Genomic DNA, 24,725 nt, shown 5'->3' on the forward strand with positions numbered 1-24,725 from the left:
AACATTTACTATCATTTGCTTTTTTACAGCTGACTGAAATGTACTGGCCTTAGTAAACTTACTAATAAATATGTGGGTAATATAGGGTTTGGGTTCATTGCTGGTTTGTTTGGGTGTTTTTCTTCACATGGGCTAGATGTGTTTGGAGAATAACAGAAAACCCCAAAGCTAGTGCTGCATTACATCTTTAGAAATGTGGTTTTGGTTGCCTTGTTTGGATTAGGTAGGGATTTTCTGTATACTGAATGAGAAATGGATAAAATAGTTTTCAGTGTTTTCTGTGGCACTGAAGAGTAGAAATTAAACCTGCTGGATTTTCTGCTGTGTGCCCGTCAGCCCAGTGGCGCCATTCCTAACCAGCTGTCATTAGCCAAGGAAAGATTTCATAAAGTTCATGTCTACAGTTTGTATCCTGAGGTTTACCACATACGATAGTGTCATCCTTTGCAGACTGAACTATGCTCAAGTTCCAAGAAGGCTTTCGTGACTGTGTATCTGCAGAAGTGCATTGGGATATCAACAGCAAATAACTTAGTGTGTGGGGGGGGTGTTATTTGTTTATCAATTGTCCAACAACAGGTCAAAATCTTTCTTAAAGCTTTACAAATATGAATATGAATGTCATAAGTCATTAAATTTTCTTTTTTCTCCAGGAGATGACGAAGTCAAAAAAGGAATACTTTGCAGATAAAGAAAATCCTATGAACAGCCCACTTTAAAAGTAAGGTTAAATGTAACTATGGAGATGTTTACAAGACAATCCAAACATGGGTAGTAAGTAACACTAGAAATTTTTCCATACTTGATTTAGAAGGTGATAGCAAAAAACATTAGTTTGATTAACAGTGTGAAACATATCAGATTAATTAACATAATCAATCATACTTTAAAAACAAAATGCAGGAGAGGATGAATGGCATGCTCCCTTTCACATACAAAACACAGGAATTTAACCTAGGAAACATATATAAAATATGAATTATGCCTAGTTATATTTCTTCAATAATATTCAGTTAAATTCCTCAGAGCTAGCCCTTAGATTTCTGGGGAATGTAGTGTCTGTGAAGGCATGCAGCTATCCTAGGGGTTTGCTCAAAATTAGAAATTTGTTTTATTTGTCTCACTCCTGCATTTACAATATATTAGAGAAAGCCACATTTTATAATTTTTCCTTTTGTTTGAAGATTACCACTTATACAGTTCCAGCCAACAGTTATTGTGGCTTTCTAGTCTTCTCCAGCCCCTGGCTATTTTTCCAAATCTCCATACTATTTCTAATGTTTTATGTATTTAGACGGTAACAACTACAGAAGGACATAGTTATGCACCTGAAGATCAAACACACTTTTTCCTGCATTCCTCATTGCTTAAATGGTACTACATGGAAGTGTATATGCTATATATATATGGTACAGAGTATGTTCAGATGATAGGGCATATTTGGGGGGATCTTTTTAATTGGATACCAGATACATTTTCGTGGTTTATGATAGTACTAGTGTAATACCCCCTGCCATCTCCTCATCATGGATCTTCACTTTTTTATTTTTAACACATCTGCTAGACCATAAAGCACCTTTGAGACCCTCTATAAGGAATTCAAAATTCAAATCTTTCCTTTTCTGCAGCTGATGTTAGAGTGATGCAGACTGACGGACGCTAATACGGATACAGCATCACTGAGAAAAGGAGAAAGGGATATAGACAGCAAGATCCTTGCATCCAGTAGAGCCTGGATCAAAAAGGAGGAATAGGGTGACCCAGCTCTTCCAGGAGCAGGAAACCAGAGAGCAGAGGGCAACTAGTGAGAAAGAAATTCCAAAGAATAGAGAGACCCAAGAGTCAGAAAAACCCTCCAACAAGCTGGAAAAATTGCAAGGAGCTGTCTAAAGGTGTCAGCACACTGTGCTCTGCAGTTTTCATGATGGCTGTAAAGATTTTAGAATACTCAGAAGATTCAGAAAAAAAATAGTCAACAGTTTCACTAAGGAAGATGGATTGTCTCAGGTCAATTAAGATTTAAGTAGTTGTTTTAGAAATGTTTCTAGAGGGTAGTTATGAATTATTGGTTACATCAAAATTATAATTACTTAATTCACTTTGATTACTATTGAAAAGGATGAAAGGAACTCAGAATTATTTTATTAAGTTCAAGTGTATCCAACAAATCTAACTTGACTTGATTTGATGTACTAACTCATTGAACTGATGTACTGGCAAAAGCACTTGGATTAATTTCCATCAAATGAGATAGACAATAAATATCACTTGGACCTTTTTCTGAAGGGGAAGAGAAGAGTTCTTCTTATTTCCTTTATTTTATGATTTTTTTTTTGTTTGCTTTGTTAAAATTGATAGCGACAATATAATCTTTACCAGGAAGTATTCTGCCTTGGTACAAGGTTGTTGTCATTTATCTCAAAAACAGAGTATGTGATTGCTTCTATGTGAATAGGAGCATAGGATGACTAGCTCTGTTTCTCATGCTTTCACTGGTTATAGTATACTGAATTGGCGTATCTTTTACATAGAATTGGTTTCTTGGTACTGATTATTATTTATTATGCTAGCTGAATAGCAGCCTAACTTCTCCTTTTCCATCAGCCCCTCAGAGTTTGATCTACACTTTTACATATAAGACACAAAAACAAATCAATGATGTTTTATAACATCATGAATCTACTTCCAGAAAAAAAAAAATCAGGATTTCAGTATTCTCTGTTTATTATTTTGTTGTTTCAATGTTTTCCTCTCAGTTTGTTCACACCAGTCTTTCTCCACCTGCACATTATGTCCAATTCCTTCATTCCCTGTCTTCCTTATTTAATTCTCCTTTCTTTCTCTAATTAACTATACCTCCACTCAATCAATAATAACCTTCCCATGATTGCCTCAAATGCTGGTGTTTTCTTAAAACTCATGAAATGAATTTTGACAAAGTTCAAACTTTCCTTTTTCTGTATGAGCTGTCTTATTCCCTTACTGAACATGTCTCAGCCCTATTGACACTATGGGGTCTTTGAAGAATATTATAATCCAGTGTTACCTCATGTAACAGTGGAGGTAGAACAAAGACTTATTCCTGGCTGAGTGATTATATATCTGAGTGTGTATATATATATAAACTGAGTTTTATATATATAGTATATATAAAACAACAAAAGCAGCAGCAACAGAATAGAAAGCTTTTCTGAGATTGTCATATTTATTTCTCAGATAAAGGACCACATAGATAAACAATCCTGAATAATGAGGAAGACAGGTTGCAAGTTCACAATAATGTAAGGGAGCTAGATCAAATCCAATTTCAAGTGTTAGGGTCCCACCTATCCAAAGTGACTCATGAAAATAATATATGTACATTTTTTAAATGTTCTTTTATTACATTTGTCTGTTTAAATGTTATGTTTTTTTTCCTCATCTACTCATGAAAATATACAGTGTGCAAAGGTTCGTCACGTATTGTACTTGTTAGTTCAAATGTAAGCAAGTTCAATGACTTTTTGAAACATCTTCTGGCAGGAAAATGTGTTCACTTTCACAAAAGGCTAGATAAATATTCATTTATCTGAGTACTTCATTTCGAGTACTACAAAGCAGCTGCAAAAGCACTTTCTAACAAATTATGTTTTATCCTGCAGTGTAGTTTGGGGAATGTTGTGCTTCACAATGAATTAAAAAGACTTTTTGGTAAATACTTAATGTCCTGAGCAGTAAAGACAAGACACAGAATTAAAGAAATACAATTAAATTTTGAATCTGTGGCTAAGAATTTTTTTTTCCCTGTAAAAATGCAGTGTTCATTGATATGGAAAAATTCTATGTTAATTAAACATTTAACAAAAAAAATGGTCAATGACCAAAAAAAAACTTTTGCTTTTTAATATTGAATGTTAAGACACTCTTGGCTGATAAAGAGGCAATATTTTAACAATATTTAATACTTAACCTTTTAGCTGCTGGAAAAGAAATGACTCAAAAAATTTAGTATATAAAATTGTATGATAACTGGAGGACTCCTTGCATGGCATTTCACGTTATCACAATTCAGTGACTGGAAAGTAGCTTACAAAATATCTTTAAAGCCTAAACAGCAAGAGCAAAATGCTGAAGTGTGAATAATATCCTGAACAATAGTCCTATCAAGATACAGCTCATGGAAGCTACTGCCAACTCTCCATGTCCTCACACCTCCATCTCCGCCTGAAGGAATGTATTTCAGATGACAATCGCTATAGTGTCTCCTCCTTTCTTCTCTCTTACTTCACAGTCTTTGCTCCATGTCCCCTTCTCATGCCTCACCTTTGTCCCTCCCTGCACTACCTCTGCTCAGTATCTAAAGGACATGGCAGCTTTCAGACAGCTGTTTGCAATGCTTCTCTTGAGAATAAGGTCTCATTTAATGAGGGTTTTTTTTTTTTTTTTTTAACTCAGGTAAGATATTGATGGAGCAGGTAGCAGGTCCTGTGTTTGAAACCTTGATGTCAAATTTTTGTGGCCAGCAGTCCATCACACTAAACAGTGAGAGACTAGAGTGTAGCCTTTCAAGTGTTTTTTTACGTATCATTCTGGACATTCGTGATATACTGCGTTGCAAATCGACACCCTCCCCCCACTTTTTTCCAGACATTATTATCTCTTAACATCTGATTTTGCAGTTTTAATATGAAACAAAAAGTGTCGCCTTCTGTCTGACTAAGGTAACCCTGACTGCAATTGCTGGAGGCACTGTGAACAACAGTCAGTCTGAACCTACCACAACCAACTCAACATTTCTCGGATAGTCTTTTCTGATTTTCTTTTTTCCCCCAGGTCTGTCAACAATGATTGTCTGCTGGACAAAACACAAAAGCACTTACAATGCAGCGGATTTTATTTCAAGATCTAATGTGCAGGTCTTTCCCCATAACTTTAAGAAAAATATGTCTATTTGCAATGTAAAGATCAGTTTGAAAGTGCTGGAAATATGGTACAAGTTCCAATCTCAGCAGAAATATTTAGACCTAAGTTAACTGCGGAAAACCACTTCTGGCTGGACTGAGCCTTGAGCAGCCTGAGCTAAATTGGTCCTGCTTTTAGAAGGAGGTAGGACCACATGACCTCCAGAGGTCCCCACTAACCTATATGAATTTATATCTTTACATAATGTTATACCTTAATGATGGACCACAGGCAAAGAGAAAGAGTTAAGCCACTGATGGGGAGTAAAGATGCATAAAAACACAAATTCTTCTTAGGATGAATTTGTCTGAGAAGTCACCACAGCCAGGGGTGTATGGCAGCCAGGAATAAAAGACATAAGGGAGAGAAACTTTTTATTCCAGTCACCCAGCAGCTGGTTTAAACTGTTGCTAATTTTCATGTCTAACTGTGAAGGGATGTACTTTAAAAATAGTTTTATGAGAAAACATTTTTTTTAGCCCTGGGTTTTGGAGAAATGAACGAAAATTGATTAGTTAGCTTTGAGATACATTTTGCTAGCATAGTCAAGGATAACTCCTGTCCCTCCTAATGGTCAAATCAAGCAGGTGGAGCTAAAGGGTAGTAACATGGAGGAAAGACAGGCTATGGCAATAAGCCAGATAAGATGGTTGTTCTCTGTTAGACTGTATCTAGCTCAGGGTAAATACTATGTGAAGTATGTCACCAAGAAGGTGTTGCAGAAGTCAGAGTTAGGTGTAAAGACCTGCTTTTATACAGCGGCATACAAGATCTATTTTTGTTCTCCAAAGAGAAGCAGGGATGTGCAGCAAAACGAACAATAAGTTTTTACGAGCACACCACTATGATCAGACAAGTGGCTCTGCACACTTTTCTTAGTTTGTTTACGTGTTTTAGTTGTTTCCATATGCAGCCATTTCAATTGGAGGGCGCCTACTTGTAATTGCTTCAGTTTCTGGGGTTTTTTTTAATACAATCTTTATATTTTCTTCAAACTTTCTAATGATATAATGCTTTAACTGCACAATTCCTATGATGTCTACAGATCCATAATACCCCCTGAACTGTAGCTGAGGCAGGGTTGAAACGTTTGCAAGAAAACTTAGAATTTTTGAAAAACTTCAGCAGCCTGTTGAGCTTGGCTAAAACTTTTGGAAAATTCTTAAAGGCCACCAGCAGCAGAGAATATCTCTTGCCAAGAAAAGATTTCAAATCCTGTGAAAATTATATGTAATGAATCCACATGTAACACTTATGAAAAAAAATGTTTCCTTACAATGGAGCAGGGAATTGTCCTTCTGTGACATGGACTAAGTATAGGGCTTAAAAGAGTGCCTTCCAGCATGATTTTTTATTCATTGGTTGGTTGGTTTAAAGATGGCATAGTCAGTACCTGTATTTTCAGTATCTACAAATGCCAGACATTTGATTTGCTTCATGTTGACTTATATCCGTAATTTTCTTGGGAAGATATTAGTATCTTCTTGGGAAGAGACTCTAGATATTAGTTAGAAAATGTGCAGACAGATAGTTTTTGCTGTGGTTTTTTTTTTTATTTTTAGAGTATTTTTCTTCTGGAAAACTACATCATCTTTGCTTTCAGTCTGATACAAGCACACAATTTTTTTTCTTAATAGTTACATGATTTTCTTGTAAATTTTGCAGTTCATAACTTATCTTTGTACCACTGTTCTCAACTTCTTATCTATTATACTATAACAACAGAGAAAAGAATCATCTTACTGGCTTTATGCTGCTACCTACTATGGCCTCTTGGTTATGTAGCACACAAACTAAATGAGCCTAAATATTAGTGTTGCAATCTGGCAGGTAGTGACTTCTGTGGAGATTGCCATTTTATCTGGATGAGAATTGGATCCTACTTTTAATAGCCTGTTCCTTTCATGATGGTTTCTATATGAGCAAACTTAATTTTCTTACTATAACCTGTGTGAACCATTTGTAGCTGGAGAGTCCTCAGCCCCATTGTAAGTTATCACAAACTTTTTCTGGTGCTAGTTTTTTTAAACTACACTACTCTTATAATTTTTTACAGTGAGAAGGGGGCTATACTCATGTCCCTGTGTCACCTCAGATTATAGAGTGCTTTGCTTTGATTCTTACAGAGCTCGAACTGTCCAAACATTTTTTATATTGCCACTTGATAAAGAACAGCAACTGTTGCAGAGTTGCAGTTCACTTTATCTTCACAGTATTTTTTTTTCTGCAGATCAGTCATAATAAAGACGATGTTTTTGCTGCACTGCTCTAATGATGATGACAGTATAAGAGCTGAGCTCTATGCTGCACTTACCCTAAACTGCTTTAATCACAAACATTTAAATCATCATGAAAATGTATGATGTGTTCTTCACATAATTTGCATATCTAACTGCTCATGGGTAAGTAATATTTCTCATGTGTTATTCTCACTGCTTGCTGCTGTATGTTGCAAGGTGAACTCTTTGTAGTATTTAAAAACCTTTCAGAGATAAAAATACAGTCTTACCTATACTTTATTTTACAATTAAATCTTAATTACCAGAAAATGAGCTTCCTTAGAGTCTCATAATTAATTACTTGTGGCAATACTTTTATTACTAAACTTTAGAAAGTCTCTGATGAGTTCTCTGACAATGTCTAATTACAAAATGAGCAGCTTCTTTACTTCCTATGCAGTCTTGCTTCAACTGGTTTTCTATTGAAATGTTCTGGGGGAGAAGGCGCATCAGAATCAGCCCTCAAATGTGATTGCACAGTTTGGCTCTCAGACTTTTAGGTGGAGAAAGTCCCACAAATGTCTCTGCAGGTGTTAGAAAAAGACTACTCTCTGAAAGATACAGAGAGATGCAATACTTTACAGGAATGTAATTTTGTCTTTAGTTTTGCTCAAACCGAATACAAAGGAATTTTCAGTTGCCATTTCTGTAAGACTAATGCAGTACAAGAAACAAGACAGCCTGCAGATGCAATCATCCTTTCAGTCCCCATTTTCTTCCCATCTAATTTCTTAAACTCAAAGAAAATGGAACACCCATCAGCGATCAACGTCAGAGTCAGGCTTTGCTTCCCATAAGCATGTATAACTTTCTGCCTATCTGAAAAATTATTAGCAGTCAATCTGCGATCTCCAGGATACACCTAAATGATCCCCCTTTTTGGTCTGGTTGGATCACCCTTCAGGGCTGAGCTCTACCATTTCCCAAAGCATTTCTGTCATTACTTAACCTACTGAATAAATTTTGTTCTATCTGTTCCTTAATACAGGGAGGTGCTGAAAGATAAAGATGCAATTACTGTGTATGCTTCCCAACAGAAATGTGTTATTAGTCTGATACATCCATTCACGTCCCATGTGATAAAACAGCTGCTTCCCCTGTGTGAAAGTTCTGGTGAATTTGAGATGACATATTAGGTGCATTTTGCCACTGAGTGAAAAGTTTCATAGGAAACAGATTTTCAAGTATGCTTTCCCAAGAGCAAAACAGTGTATTTTAAACAATATGAAAACTGTTCTTGATATATCTGTATGCAGTTCATCTTATTTTATTATCTTGATTGTTACGGTCGTTAAGACCGCAATGATTATAATTATCTGCATAACACAGAAAATATTATTTAACCTAGTGCTAGCTATAGACTTTCCATCTGAAAACAGACATAATGGCTCCACTCATACCAACACACACAAGAATGAAGCATGAGGAGGCAGGAATTATGCAGGGTGCTGGAAATCTTGCTACAGCTATAAACTGCAAATTAAAATTGCAGATGAATGCATCCTATCCTTGAACAGGTGCTTTCTATTCTAGAATTATCCTTCTTGGGTTTCTCAGGGAACTGTGTCCCCCCACCAACAAACTGAGTATAGAAAGAATGAGCGTTGTTTCATAAAACTCCTGAATTAGATGACTAACACTTCCCACTAGGAATGCTGTAATCTGTAACTTCAGACAGACTGAGCTTTTACAATATTTCAGAAAGACTAGTAGTGGTATGTAATTCACTGTAAACTTATTTAACAATATGAGGGAAAAAAACATGTCTTTGCTGTCCAGATGAAAAGTATCCCCATTCAGTGTTACTTCTCACTTCTGAGAAGTAGATATATGTGTGAAAACTCGGAATAGAAGCAGAAAGCTGAAGAATTTCTGCCTTAGCACCAGGCAAAGGTATGTGTTTTGTTTGGGTAACAAAATGTTTCAGCACTCTCTGTACTTTTGGATAGCTATTTGAAATGCAGGTGAGATAGAATGTGTTGGAAATCACTGCAAAGAATTATTTATCTCCTTTGAAGCAAAAGAAATAGGAATGCACATTTTTCATCTCTTCCTTCCATCTATTTTATCTAAGAAGGAAGGGTATGATGAATGAAGTGCTGTGCATTGGCTATTCTTTGGTTATAGTCTGCAAGTCTTCTGCAAGAAACCACAGAAAATAATCTATATATTTTTTTCTATGGCAATGAATGCTGATGAGACAAAATTTGATGCAACCGCAAGCATTTCTTTCCAAGCAGTATCCTTACGGTACAACCAATTCTAATTTCTCTGACTACCTGGCAGGCTGGTTTATTTATTTACCATCAGATACTTTGACTCTATCAATGGTTTCAAGCAATCAGATCATTTTTAAGATTTCCTGCAAAATTAGTAAACCTTTTCCTAAAGGTTTCAATTTTCAGAATAGATTTTTTAACTCATTAGACACAGTAAAAAAATCAATTTATTTTCCTGTTCTTTATCAGATAACTTTGCAGCTGTTCCCAACAAAACACTTTTCTCTCTTTCCAAAATAAAATTCATATTTTTTGCATTATTTGCAGAGAATATAATTATAGTACTGGGCACAAGTTCAAAATGCAATTCACATTAGATACCATATGAAATACCGCTACTTCAGTGCTGATTAGAGGGCTCTGTACATATACAAAAGAATGTGAAATCTGACCAGAGGTGCTCTGAGCTGCTGCATTCTTTTCAGCAGACTTAATGAAACTAAGCCATGTGGTAAAGCATTAATTACACAAATCTGTCATAAAATCTTTTTTATCCCATAAATAGAACATCATAGATAATTCATAACCATTTGTTTGATATTAATGCATTTTGGTTTTATCATTCAGCTGCTGTAACAATCCAAGAAGCTGACAGAAGTCACAGCTAGCGTTTGTTAAACACTGTTTATTTTGGATAGAGCTAGTCAACAGAGCTCATTATTATTTATGTTACTCAACTGCTAGGAAGCTCAGATCTTTGATCAGGATCCCAAAATGCTAGGTGCCGCATTCACTAAGAAAAGGAGGAAAGGAAAAAGAAAAGGGGCATTTACTATTTAGACTTATAAGATAATTTACATTGAAAGAGACCTCAGGACATCATCTAATAAAAAAACCTAGATCCAGTCCACTTGAGACTTAGGTCCACTTAGATCAGGTTGCTCAGGCCTTTTTCTAGGTGAGTTTTGAATATCTCCAGGGACAGAGACTCCAAATCCTCTCTGGGAAACCTTGCCAGTATTTGACCATCCTCACAGTGAAATTTCCTTTTCTTTACATCTAATCTATGCAAAAGAGTCTGGCTCCATCTTCTCCATAGCTTCCCATTATGTAACCAAAGCCAGCAGTCTCCTCTGAGCTTTCTCTTCTGCAGGCTGAACAAACCAGCTCTCTCAGCCTCCCTTTATACATCATTTGCTCCAGCCCTCTAGTCATTTTAGCGGCCCTCCGTGGAAATTACTCCAGTCTGTCAGTGTCTTTCTTGTACTGGGGAAGCCAAAAGTGGACACCATGCTCCAGACTTGGTCTCACAAGCACTGAACAGAGGGGAAGGATCACTTCCTTCAACATGCAGGCCACGCTCCAGCCCATACAGCCCGGGGGACAATCAGCCTTCTTTGCTGCAAGAGCATATTCCTGGCTCATGTTCAGCCTGTTGTGTGCCAGGACCCCCCAACACCTTTTCTGCAAAGCTGCTTTCTCGTTAGCTGGTCCCCAGCCTGTGCTGCTGCATGAGGTTATTCCATCCCAGGTGCAGGGCTTTGTATGTCTCTTCATCTATTGTCATGAGGTCCCTGTCAGCCCATTTCACCAATCTGTCAAGATCCCTCTGAATAGCAGCTGTGCCCTCCAGGATATTGACTGCTCCCCTCAGTTTGTTATCATCCATGAACTTGCTGAGAATACATTTTGCCTCATCATTCAGGTTGCTAATAAATATGTTTAACAATATTTGTTATTGTTTAACAATATTATAAATATATTTAACAATATCAACCCTTGAGGGATGCCACTGGGAAGCAGACCCTAGCTAGTCTTTGTGAAATGCTCACAACCTTCCGAGCTCAAGAATTCAGCCAATTTTCCATCCACCTTATCCTCTACTTAGCCAATCTATATCTCCCCAGTTTGAATATGGACCGCCCATTGCCGTCAGTCATACGAGCCCAGTGGCACACCCCCACTATTGTTGTGCAGTCCCACGCAGCTGAACAGAGTTTCTGGGCCACCCTGCTCCCCTCCTGCAAAAGCTCCCACAATGGCAGCTGCATCTCTGCTGCACTCTGCCCGCCACGCTCCTGCCTGTCAGCTGCACAGCTGCTCCCACGCCCCACCTCCACAGGTGCTTCTCACTCCCTGACCTGCTGTCAGCTGTAGGCAACAGAACAGGCACTCCCAAACTGCCCAACAGCCAGAAGAAGCCACCTTTTCAAGCTGAGGGAAGCAAAAGCTTCCAGGAGTTGACCCTCACTAGTATCAATAAAGCCACCACAAGTTTCCAGAAGCTGATCTATGAAGAAGCTTCCAAAATTAATTTCCTGCATTTCCCTGAAGGAAAATAAATCTGGAAACTACTGTGGAAACTGCTGCATCTCTGATTGCTGAATTTTGTTAATAAAATTAGCACTTTTTGCACTACCCCATAATGTTCTGAGTTAATAAAGAATTGTACATGACAGGTTAAAAAATACATAGTAAGCAATCAAAGATTTTTTTCTCTCCTTTGTTTTCCCTTGTTCTTGCTGATGTGAAGAATATTTTTTCACACTGTTGCATATTCTCATTCTGCCTTTTATGGACTGTATCTACTGCTCTGTCTTTTTTTAAGACCCTTATAACAGATAGAAATATCCACAGCTGAATCAATTAAATTTATCTGTGGTCATAGAATCATAGACTCATAGGGCCTTTGGGCTGGAAGGGACCTCAGGAGGTCTCTAGTCCAACCTCCTTCTCAAAGCAGGGTCAGATCTGAGTTCAAACCAACTTGCTCAGGGCTTTATCTAATCGAGTTTTGAAAATCTCACAGGAGGTTTTCAAAACTGCAGTGCTTCTCCGGGCAGCTTCTTCCAATACTTTACTGTCCTCAACATGAAAAAGGTTTTTTATGTATCCAGTTAAAACCGCTCTTATTTCAACTTATGTCTGTTGCCTTTTGTCCTCCCACCGCAACCCTGTAATACTGCTGCATCTGATTTTTTTTTCTAATGTATTCATAAGCTCTTTTAGAAGGAAATCTTCAGTTGGATGGCTCTAGATTGGATTTGGTTTGTGCTCAAAATGTTTCAAAAACTTTGAACATAAATCTAGACTGGCTTGACTTCATTGTAAATGTCTATTATGACCCAAAAGAAGAAGTGACCTTTTTTGCACGGGGGTTGTTGCAACAGACTTGTGCATTGTTTACTGTTATGTAAACTGATTCAGATGCAAAAGTATATATATTCATACTGTTGACAGTAGGATCTAAGAGGCTATTTCTATATACTTTTTTTAACTTAATTTAAAAGACATCTCCCAAGGCTGTTCCACATGAAGGATGAAAGGAAAATCTTTACAACTTGAGTCATTAAAATTTGGACTCTTAGTTGCTTAGTTCCATGTTTCAATGGAAGTAAAGTCAGGTAAGGGAAAAGCCTTGAAAAACCTTTGCCTCATAGGTTTAGTGTTGCTCATAATCCAAATATTAAAATGTTATTTTTAGCTTCATTCAAATGAAATTTTCATCTGCCTCATAAAGTCTAATTCTAAAACCAGGAAAATGGCAAATTTGCTTCTGGTTTAATACATGCATAGGAGTACAGTGAAGATTATACATCTGGGACTGGTGGAGGAGAACTAGATCCGGTGGCATTTAATGTTTCCAATGTCATATAGTTGTTTCTAATTTATAGAATCTACATATATTTAATTTATATTATCTTAGGGACAGCAGAGAAACATAAGAGCTCCCATCAAGCTGTATGTGTTTGAGATAGACTATAATTCTAGACATCCACTAATGTCAAAAATCTAATAACGACATGTACCCAGCATAAGATATTTTGGGCATATAAACATGATGCACCTGAAATAAGTTAAAATATTATTGAAAAAAATGGCCATAATCAAAACAATTTCTGTTCAAAGGAAAAGATGGAGCTCTAAAATATGTGACTTGAGGTATAAATGTATTTTATGCATTAATACATGTATTTTACACCTGAATTTGAAGCAGGCACGTGCATCCAGTTATTTGTTCTGGATGTCTTTGTTGAAGTATCAGTCAATTTGAGTATCTTTTTATACACAAGTATAAAAATTCTGTAACCATATGTACCAGGACTCATTGCCTGCCTTTTGTAAAATGAGAAGAAAAAAAGAGAGAGAGAGAAAGAGAGAGGAAGAATGAAATATAAGCTCAGATAGGAAATAAGTTCAATAAATTCTACTGCAGAAAAAAAGCAATTAGTAGCAAATGACATATTTTCCCGCAAAACCTACTCGAATTGTATTTAACACAAAACAACTTGATTTGTTATCGTAAACCTTATTTCATATATATATGCGATATATATAACATAAACCTTAATCTTTGTGACTGTCCCTGCCCCTCACCTCTAGTCTCACAGAATACATTGTAATGATTACTATATTGTCTGTGACAATGTAAAAAGGGGGAAGTTCAAACCAAATAAAAACTCAAGTGTACTAAAGCACAGAGGCTAAATACTCATTAGTCTTGTAAACTTCTGAACTGGAAATTAGCAACTCTAGGCTAACTCCTTCTGCTTACAATGATATCTCAAAACAAAAATCCAAAGGCTGTTACAAAATTGAACCATTAAATTTAATTTTTTCCTGTATTAATACTGGTATCGTAAACTGCCACGTAGAACTAAAAGATAGTACTATATTGTCTGAGTAAAAGTCTGAGAAAATATAGAAGAGAGAGAATGGATTTAACATGTAACTTCATGAAACACACTCAGTAAAGCAGCTTATTTTTATATTTTAGAACTTAAAAACAACTTTCTATAACCCTTTTCTTGTAAAATTTAAATGTGAGAAAAATAGGCCAGAAAATAGCTCTGGGAAAAAAGGCTTCTGCGTCTTGACCACATCTAGAATTAAAATCAAATTGTTCAAAATATGTAAAACTACTGTCATTTGCACAGAAGGTGATAATTTAAAAATTCAATGTATTTACATTTTTCAATCCAAAACTACGTAAGCTTTTTTTTAGATTTTATCCTTTTACATTTCGTACTGCTTGTTTGTGGCTTCCTTTTCTAGCAGCTCTCTCTGCATGACTCTCTTGATGTCTTTAATGTTTTTGAGGCCATGGTACAGCCCTAACTTCTGTAAGGAAACAACTCAGGGTCTCTGCTCTCCCTGGCTGACTCTTTGTGAGCTGCAGAAATACATCTTTGATCTCACTATCTCTTGTCAGATTTGGCCAAAATAGGCTGGTAAGTTCAAAGTTATGGTCAGGGAGAAGGGACTAATAGAGGGAGGCTGATCAATAAAGTTCACTTTCTTAAGTATTGGGACCAAATAAGGTCAAAGAAAGGAACGGAACAAAGTTAACCAAACTGGAAAACATGTTTCTACTAAAAAAATGGAGCAGACTGAAAGATTTATTTATAGAGAAAGGCTAGGGCAAAGAAATGAGGGATAACAAGCCTTTTCAATACTCTGCAATATATAGATTGCTCTTCTGTGCATAGTCTTAGAGCATATTTCAGCTTACTGATAATAAATATGCTTGTCATGGCTACCTGTTGTTGACACCATTTAAGTGGGCTCTTGAATAGTTTAGGAAACCACTGTTCTATAGTTAGTCAAAAATCTAAATCAGCTTTAGTTATATGATTAAACTATATTTTATGGTCATTTGTCCTTAATTAAGTGGAGAAGATGCACTTGAACAGCTTCACAAGTTGCTCGGCTTTTCATCATGGTGAAATTCCCACAAGTCTTCTTTATACCAAAAGGATATCCAGTTTTAGTTCCTCATCCTAAGCAATGAAACTCTTTTCTAGCCTTGCCTGAACTATTTGGAATGTTCAAGACTATAAAAAACTTTTATGCTATATTCACTTCAATCTAACTTTTTATCCTCACAACCCATTCTGTTCAGGGAGAAGGAAAAGAGAAGTGTGTAGTATGTATTTGTTTAGAACATGCTCACATAGGCAGTTCTGCATCTTTGACACCTGTACTGGAGCTCTATCTTTGAAGCACGTTCATCTTTTTTCTTTATTCATTTGCAAAGGCATTCATTTTATTCCTTTATAAAGAAAAAGTAAAGGAGAGAAATTCATTTTATCAATAATGAGAGTTATTTTTGACTCAAGAATGAACTGAGGCCAGAGTGAGGCCAGTTTTTTACATCTTCTTAGATCCAGAGTTTGGTACAGACGTTAGTGAATGAGGGTGTGGGTCAGAGAAAATCATGCCCATAGCACAGTCTCCTTTTCACTGGTGAAAGCTGTTCAATTCCTGTTTCTAATATTTATATAGATACCAACATCTACTGCTAGTAACCCCTGGAATTCACATTGGGTCCGGTTCTTAATCAGTTCAAATCTGAGGAGAATCTGACATATTCTGCTGGATATTTGTAAGGTAACAATACTGTTCCTTCAGAGACCCGAAAAGCTGTGGATCATAGACTGACGGACGCGTATTAAAAAAGCTGGTCACCATGGTGCTCAGGGAGTGCACACTGGGACCCCGGAGGAAGGCATTACTAAATTACAGTCTCTACTCTAAGGATAGTCAAAGGCTATGCCAAAGTATGGCATAGCCTTGGTACTGAGCAAGAACCTGTCAACACAGGCTTCGTCCATGAGATGGAAGAAACTAGAGCACAAACAAAAGGCATCTAGCTTTGGTGGCCTGGCTGCATTTTTCAGATTGTCTTTCGACAACTCCTAATTGTGACATGATTCAGGATAATATTATGACTAATTGTACAAGCATATCTCCAGCTCCCAGGCTTCTGCTTTCTCATCTCTGACTAGCCAGCTGCTGCCCTTTTTTCATTACAAATCATACTCCCAGCCAACGATCTTAAATTCTCACACAGTGTTTATATTCCTTGGAAGCCCACAGTTCCCTTCTTATCATCCTCCCTAACGTCTTGCCAATGCCTTGTTGCTATTTTCTGGCTTATCACCTTCCAATCAAACTATGTTCTTGCAAATCAGCCCATTTGTTGCCTGTCATTCAGTTCACTAAAGCAAGGATCTGGGCGAGTCCAAAGAGGCCTGCAGCTCTTGTGCAGCAAACCTCCCTCCCCCTTCAGGAGCTTTGGCTCGGCTTTCTGGCCCTAGATTCAGCCCTTCTCAGAGGGTTTGGACAATATTTAGATATGTGAGGGAGGTGATTTGAAATGCGACTTGTGAAAAAAGGACAGGGAGAAAATAGACCTGATTCCAGTCCGTTCTTAAATGTCCCTGCTTAAATGTATTAAATATTTACTGGAATAGAGATTGTACTTTTGGAATGGGTTTTGCACATGGTTCCAGATATGAAATTGCTCTATACTCCGGTGTGTTTGTGTGCATTCCAGCAGTGACACTTCTGCTTTCCTGACAATGGAGCTGTGTGGGATACAGCACAGTACAGAAGGTGAGCAGCTGGCACAGCCAATGTACTACATGCACTAATCTCAAGTGAGTCTCCTTGCTCTTGCTCTATAATATATCATTCTAAAAAGAAAACATGGGAACATGCTTTACTATTACACTGGCATTTTGCTATTGCAAAATCTGCTGTCATTGTAATATTAAGGTAGATTGCTTTGGAAAAGATCATTTTGCTAATGTTCTGTTTATCACTATCACTCTTCTCATTGGATCCCATCGCTGTCCTCACCGTCTTTTGACCTCCACTATATTCTGCTGGCCCCCAAAATTAAAATGAGGCACAGCTTTTTATTACCGCTACTGTCTTTTTTGGTTTTAGTAAGTCAATGTTTTCCTTCAGCTGGCCATGTAACTTAATTTCTGTCATTGTTAAACATATATGTGCTGCATGTTACTCTTGGGAGGAATTTCCTATAAAACTTCATAAAACTATCCCAATTTTCCCTTAAAATTCCTCCTTAAAACCCTCCTCTGCCAGGAACAGAAGATATCTGAAAATGATTAGGTTGGTATAAGTTCATGCTCCTCTCACTTGGTCACTGGCTAGGCTAACCAGTACTTCCTGTCTCCCTGCCTGCCTTAATGTACATATTTAATGTCTCTTGTCCCCTTCCAAGTCCTTCACACACAGACACACACACACAAACATGTGCACTTCAATTGCAATCTCTCTAGTGCTACATCATCTATTTGCTCTGGTTTTCGCAGAACACAGCCTAGGTGTAGGCCATAGACCATGACTGATCTTCTAGGCTTTGCAATGGTATAATCAATACAATCTTAGAGTCCTTACACTCTTCTAACAAACCCCATTGTGGGAGGCGTGGGAGACAAGACTAGGGCACTCCTTAAAGTTCCCATGAAAAACTACAATTCTTTGTTAAATAGAAAAGCAACACTGCTAATTATCTGATCTTATTTTCAAGAAATGGCGTTGCTGTAGTGCATCTCTAGCAATCATTACCTTGTAATCTAGAAAGGCTTTTTTGTTTAGGCCTAAAAGCAAGTACTGGTTGCCAGGTAGGCATGAAGCAATATTAGTTGCCATAAAAAATTTCTGTAAATATTTAAATTTCTGAAGCAGCTGTGCAAGTGTCTAGAGACCTTCTTGTCTCAAACTATAATTTGAATCCAGATGTATGGGAAAGTGCGGAAGAATGTCGAGGAGACAGACAATGGAAGCTAGCCAGACCATTCCGTGGGAAAAGGACCATCACAGGGCATGTTGACCCACAGTCACGTAGTTGAGCCTGTGCCAGGGTGGTGCTGCACCTGGGCTTTGAATCGGGAATAACAATGAGCTCAACATGCTTACTGCACATGTGTATAGTACATAAAAACTTCCTCTAGTGCCCCCCCCCGGTGTTCCTCACCCTGGACCGATGCTCAGTGGTGCCAGGGATCCCCCGCTCCATCATTGCCTTGACCGGGAAAATGCCGGGGAACCCCCGTTCAGACGCAGAGGTAATAAATGCTCCATATCGACCATCGTATGCCTTGTGTTTGCGTATCCATCCCTGCTGGGAGTCCAGGCGGTGCCCCCGCCTCACCCTTACACCAGAGTTGAGGAAAAGACATAACATCTCATGACATAGTTCTTATGCTGACATTCTGGAAAGGAGGGAAGTCCTGCATGTTCTTCATCCTTCTGATTTTGAGACAGGCTTGTTTTCGTCTCTGTAAATAAAGCAAAATGCATTATATCTAAGCTCTGCCCCAGTATCTTGTCATCTTCTATCACCAGCAGAAAGACAACATGAGAATCAGAGATAGTAACTATATATACATATCTAAGGACGTTTCCTCCTGGAATACTGAAGAATTTAAAGTGGACTAAGCCCTAGAAGTCTAGAATACAGCATCTAATGATAACAGCATAAGGAAGAAACAAGTGCATAACATTTCGCTACTTCAGGGATGATTCTGTACTTGCAATGACATGAGTTCCCTAGAATTTGTGCCTTGTTGTTTTTAGGAAGGATATTTCAACTTAAAAATGGAGTATGCGAAAAGAGTATAAGATTCATGTTGGATTTTTTAATAAAAAGCACCAAACAGCTAGAGAAGTGTCTGAATTCATCTCTTGTGTGAAAACAGGATTTCCTGGACCAGTACTTAGTGAGTGCGCATTTGTTCAAATGGTTTGTACTAGATGATCTTTTGGCCCATCATATGCATTTGAAGCATTAGCCCAAATATTATCTGAAATTTTATTTTCTAGAGAGAACAGATCTGCCTATTAAGCTAAAAGCTTAGGGGGTTGTTCTTTGTTTTTAAGACAATAAGAGCTGTCTAAGTTTATCTCAATGAACACCACTCTTGATTTTGCTTTTCCAATAAAGCTGAATTCCCTCATGAGTGTGTTTGTTTGGGATTTTTGCATTTGCACTAACTTGTAAAATAGGACAATTCACACAGCATCAGCTGAATCTCTTCTTTCATCCAGATGCCAGACATTACAACTTGAAAGGATTTGCTTTGCCACAATTAGAAAACATAATGTGAAACATTTCCCAGTTTATTAAAACTACCAATTGTGTTCTAAAAGATATAGCTTGATCTAAAAAATACAGCTTGAGCTGTTTCAATATATTACTGAAATGTAATGTAGTTTCTTTATAATGAGCAATCTGTTTATGAATAGGAATATTGCAAATACACAATTGTTTCAAGTCACCTATCTAAAATATACAAATACCACATATGACCTATACTGATCATAGAAGAGCCAACAGTGAATGAATTTTGCTTTTTTTTTTTGTTTAAGTTTAATATCTCAGAGAAGTCTTTTCCATAGTTTCTATTAAATGTTCTCTAGGTATAATTATCCTCCTTTGATCCCTAGATTGATAGATTTCCCAAATTTTCTAATAAAAAGTTCTTAAAGTTCTAAGAGGCTAGCACTATCAGTAGTCTCTCCTCCCCCCCATACTGTGTTTTTCTTGAGGCTTGACTTCAATAGCCAGAAACTGATAGATTCTTAGCCAGCTGGGCATACAATGTGTCAAACACTCATTTCAAATATTAGAGTGGTAATCTATAATCCATCTTCTATTTAGATTGAAGCTAGGTGTCTGAATGTCTGATTTAGAGTGCCAGAATGCATACCTATGTCTTTATTTTCTGAGATAAAAAAATCATCCTAATATTCTTACTGGAAGTTGAGATGCAGTAAAAGCATGTTCAGCTAAACACACATGACACAGAGCACACACACTAGTTATGACTGGACCCCAAGCTCACCTAATTCAATGGGATTTTTGGTACAGATTTTCTGGCTTAGATTGAGAATTTAGGCATATGACATCAAAAGAGGGATTTACGAGTTTGAATATTTTTGGCTCACTTTTCTATCAGTAGAAGTCTTATAATTCAAAAAGCTATACTAGGATTCTTGCCCTTTGATCATGCTTAAGAATACCTTTGTATAGCGACGAAACAAAAGTAGAATGTGCTTTGATTAGAATCTGTTCCAAAAAGAGCAATATTTTTTAAAGCTTGAATGTTGCAAGTGCAAGTTTTTCCATAGGCTCTCATATGGAAAACTAATCAAAAGGATCTTGGAACATAGCAGGCTTTCGGGTTGGTCCTGAAGAAAAGGGATCAGATTAATGATGAAGATTTGCTAGGTGTGCCTCCACAGCACAGTGAAACACTACACACGGATATCAAAACAGCCCTAAGTGAACTAGCTCAGGTATTGGATGTGTCCTCTTCACCCACGCTAAGCTTCGGGGCTGAGCAGAGAAGTAGCTGTGCTGCTTCCAGGACACGAGCTGCCTACAGCAGCTCAGCACAGCGTGGTGCTCTGAGACCTCCCAGCTGCAGGAGACACTGCTGTCTCAGTTCTGGGAGCTGGTTGGAAAGGTGGTGACCCAGTCTTCTAACTGAAATGTGATTTATATAAAGTGGACATTCTTGATGTGGGAAACTTTCAGTTTTGTCAAAAAAAATATAAATTTGGTGTCAGAAAAGCTAAGATAAAATTTTCATTTTGGACCTTTTCAGTCTGTATTGGCCTACCTTTTTGCTGAATGGACATAAAATGTTTATTTAACTATTTTAAGCTATATTTCCCTGAAAGTCTGCTATATTATATTGCCTGTGTTTGGACTTTTTATCCCTCTGATGGGTTAGCTCTCTTAAAGACTACTTTGAGATCAGTCTGCATGATGTAGTATGGAAGATGTAGTCTGGCAAGAGATCCTACTTCATAGGCAACAAGGAATAAAGTTCCGTAATTGAAATACTATGAGCCCAGGAGGTTCAGTATTCATTAACCTGAAACATAGCTTTTTAGGTCAATTCACTAAACAAAAATGTAATATATTAACTTTTCAAAATCCTCATTTTCACCATGTAAAAAATTATTTTGCCCTAACATAGGATAAAAACAGATGCTGAAATATTTTAAATAGCCAGCAGAAAGAAAAATTTGTGTTCATTAAGTCCCATTTGACATATAGGATTAGAAACATTTTAAATATTTCCCAGTACTTCTGTAATTCTGAGTTCCATTTTCCTACAAGCTCTAAAGTGTCACAAGTAAAGTCATGCTTGTATTATCTTTACTGAAAATGGAACATAAGCACAGAAAGACACAGTGATTTAGCTTTCATTAAATGTTCTAATTCTGCTATTTGTCACAACTGATGTATTCAGCTCCAAGGACAATTAAATAAATGGATTAAAAAATATCTGGTCAGTAGAGTAAATCCCTAGCTACAGTATGATGGATGTTGTTTATCCACAAAAACTAAGGATGTATGAAATTTGTGTTATAAGATGTTATTAAAAAAAAAATAACTTGTAATAATTTGACTTGTAGTGTCTTCCCTGAGTATTTCCAAAGTGATCGTAATTACTTTCACAAAGATTTGATATTTAATTGTAAATGACATACCATATTTTTTGGAAAACGATCCTGTATAAGGACAACTAATTTCTAGATGTGAACTACACTCCTTTGTTAGCTACTAACATTTATTGATCATTCTGAACTGCTTCTCAAATGCCTTTATCTACTTCAGTCATACACTACAATGGGCAAACAAGTTGATACATATTCAGCCCTCAAGTAAGTGGACATTTCTCTTACTGAATGCAGAGACAATATTGTCCACTTTGGGCTGCTGCTGGGCTGTACTGATTATGTGTTTTCCTCTGAGTATAATTTCCAGATTTTATGTTTTTTCAGCATGTTGGTCTGTATCCAGAAATCACCTCTCTTCACCAATTAGCTGTTTAATTTTCACTGAAAGTATGTGAACAGCTAAATCAATTTAGTTCAAAATAATTTCTTACTTTTGAAATACTGGGGATTTAATAGATCCTGCAGAAGCAGTACTGGGATACCCATCACTGATCAAACTGCTATTATTGTATAGTAGATATTCATTCATTTGATGTATCTTCCTAGTAAATCACTAGCAGACACTCGCATAAACACTTAAATGTTTGTTTCTGAGGAGTGTCATTGACTTTAAATGCATCAAAACTTTTCAACTGCAAAGTTTTTGAAACATCATATAGTGTTCAAATATGTAAGGTTTACTTTTCCCATTAAAATAAAGGGACAGACAATCAAAGAAATTATTACCACTATTTCTTCAAAGACAACTTTCCATTTTTCATTAGCTATGTAATAAAACAGCTACCAGAGAAGAGTGAAATAAATGTGGAAATCTACAACTACTCATCAGTGATGTCCACAAAGATAAATATGAAATAGTTTGTACTTCCAATCAATAGTTGTTACTTCTTTCCTCCTTGCAAATTCTTTTTGACTTTCTAACTTCTTGTGAAATTTCTTCTGCAAAGGTTACAAATTTAAAGAGATTTTTATTTCTCCTTGAAATCATAGCAGCAGTTACGAATCTGGAACCCTTCTTTGGAAATACTTGATAAATAGTTCATCTTCATTTTGATTAATTGTAGAGACCCCACCCCCACCCCCATTTGTTACAAAACCTATCAAATAACCTGTCATGGCTTTTGGTATATATTTAATTCTCCTGTCTCTAGGGCACACTATTAGTCTTTCCCAGTGAGCTATTTGCTCCTCAAGGGCAGCTTTTCTAAAGCAGAAAGGAACAAAGACCGATGCTGGGTAGCAGTCCTGGTCCACAAAGCAATGCAGATGAATCCCACCTGAGTCCGGTTCTCAGTCGAACTGTAATCTCCAGTGCTTATATTTTTTTAAGCACCTCATTTTTTCTGCAAGAAAATTGTCAAAGGCAAGGCACTACAAACTTCAGCTTCTGTGAAGGATGAGAGATGTCACTGTCTTGACAAAGCTGAGTAGCTGGTTGTTTATCTAACACAAAAGTCTGCTAGGTATTTCTTTATCTTAGATACTTAATCTGTGAGGTTTTCGGAATTGAAATGGGGGTAGGAAAACACAAAATTTAGTGATGAATTTTGCTTTTCTTCAACGTATGTCTAAGTAGAAGAAGGAAATGTCAGTTCCATACCATGTTTGAGTCTTGAGTCTATTCAAGGAAAATGTGAGAGCCAGAGAGGATTTGAAGGTCTAGTTTTTGCTGTCTATGAGTACCTTAACCATGAAGGTACAGTATTCTCTCTTTTTCTTAAATATGATCTTAATGTCTTCTTTCAAAAATGTTTCACTTTACATGGAAAAGCTTAACGGCTTTGTGATGGCGCAAGTGTGAGCACAGCATTATAGGAGTGATTATGACACTCCTGTAGGAAAAGGAAAGATTTTGTGTTTTGGCTTTTTTTGGCTGTTTCCTTCAGCAGTAGGCATCACTTTCAGACTACTGAGAGGTAAGAATCTCTCCATAAAGTTACCATTGCTTGTTTTTTGGGGGGCTGCCTCTGCAGGTTTGCACATTTTTGCATTAAATTCTTAGGTTTCTTATTCATCTTGCACACTGGATGGCAGTTAAGAGTCTCAGAATTAGGTATTGAAATGCTCTGTGTAACGGCACTGAAATCTCTCTGTACACCTGGGCCCAAGTTGTCAAAGAGAAATCTTTCTAGCACTCTTTGCCAATGAAAGATTGATCTTTCGTCATGCATAATGTAAGTCAGTCCAAGGGATAGGATGTGATTATAATATATAACCAATCTTTTGGACGATCAATTGCAATATCCATAAGTTTCTCAACTCTGAGAAAGAGGGAAATAAATGTGATTTTTACTCTCTTGCTTCCAAATGAAAGTTACCAAAGCATTCCACTGGTAGAAATTTAGTGTGGAAGTGATTCTTGTGCTTTCTCATGACTCATGAGAAATACCTAGTTTCTGTGAAACTTCCTGGAAATAGGAGAGTTTCTTCTTGAATGAATCATTGAAAAGGACAGAGCAACGACTTAGCAGGGAGAAATGGTTCTTCCTTTTCCACAGCTCAAGCAGCAAAGCAAGCAAAAAAGATCAAAAGAGAAAAAAAATATCTAAATAGCAAGTTGCAAATGGTTCCTTTGAGCATCTCTCTATGCATTTATTTTCCAGTTGATAAGAAACTCCTGATCAGACGTAATATTTGAAAAGAGGAAGCATTAACAAAGTCCAGGCAAGCCAGGTCAGCCACTGCTTTAAGTGCTCACTTTAAAAAAACTATTTAGACAATACAGAGCCCTTTAGCCCTTAGGTAAGCATTAATTTACTTCTTTCTGGATTGTAATATCTTTTTTAAAGAAAAGCATTGTATTTGTTGGGATACTAAAAGTAACAACTCTAACCCTTACATACTGGAATTAAATTTATTTATAGCCTGTCTCATCACAATACTTTCTTCCCACACATTATTTTAAAAAGAATTTGAAAATAGTAGAAAGTAAAATAGCCTGTGTGACTTCTGCTAGTCATGGAAACTGAGGATTCTCTGTTGATATGGCCTCCTCATT

Source organism: Dromaius novaehollandiae, chromosome 1 (genome assembly GCF_036370855.1).
Source record: "Dromaius novaehollandiae isolate bDroNov1 chromosome 1, bDroNov1.hap1, whole genome shotgun sequence".
In the NCBI taxonomy this organism is placed as follows: Eukaryota; Metazoa; Chordata; class Aves; order Casuariiformes; family Dromaiidae; genus Dromaius; species Dromaius novaehollandiae.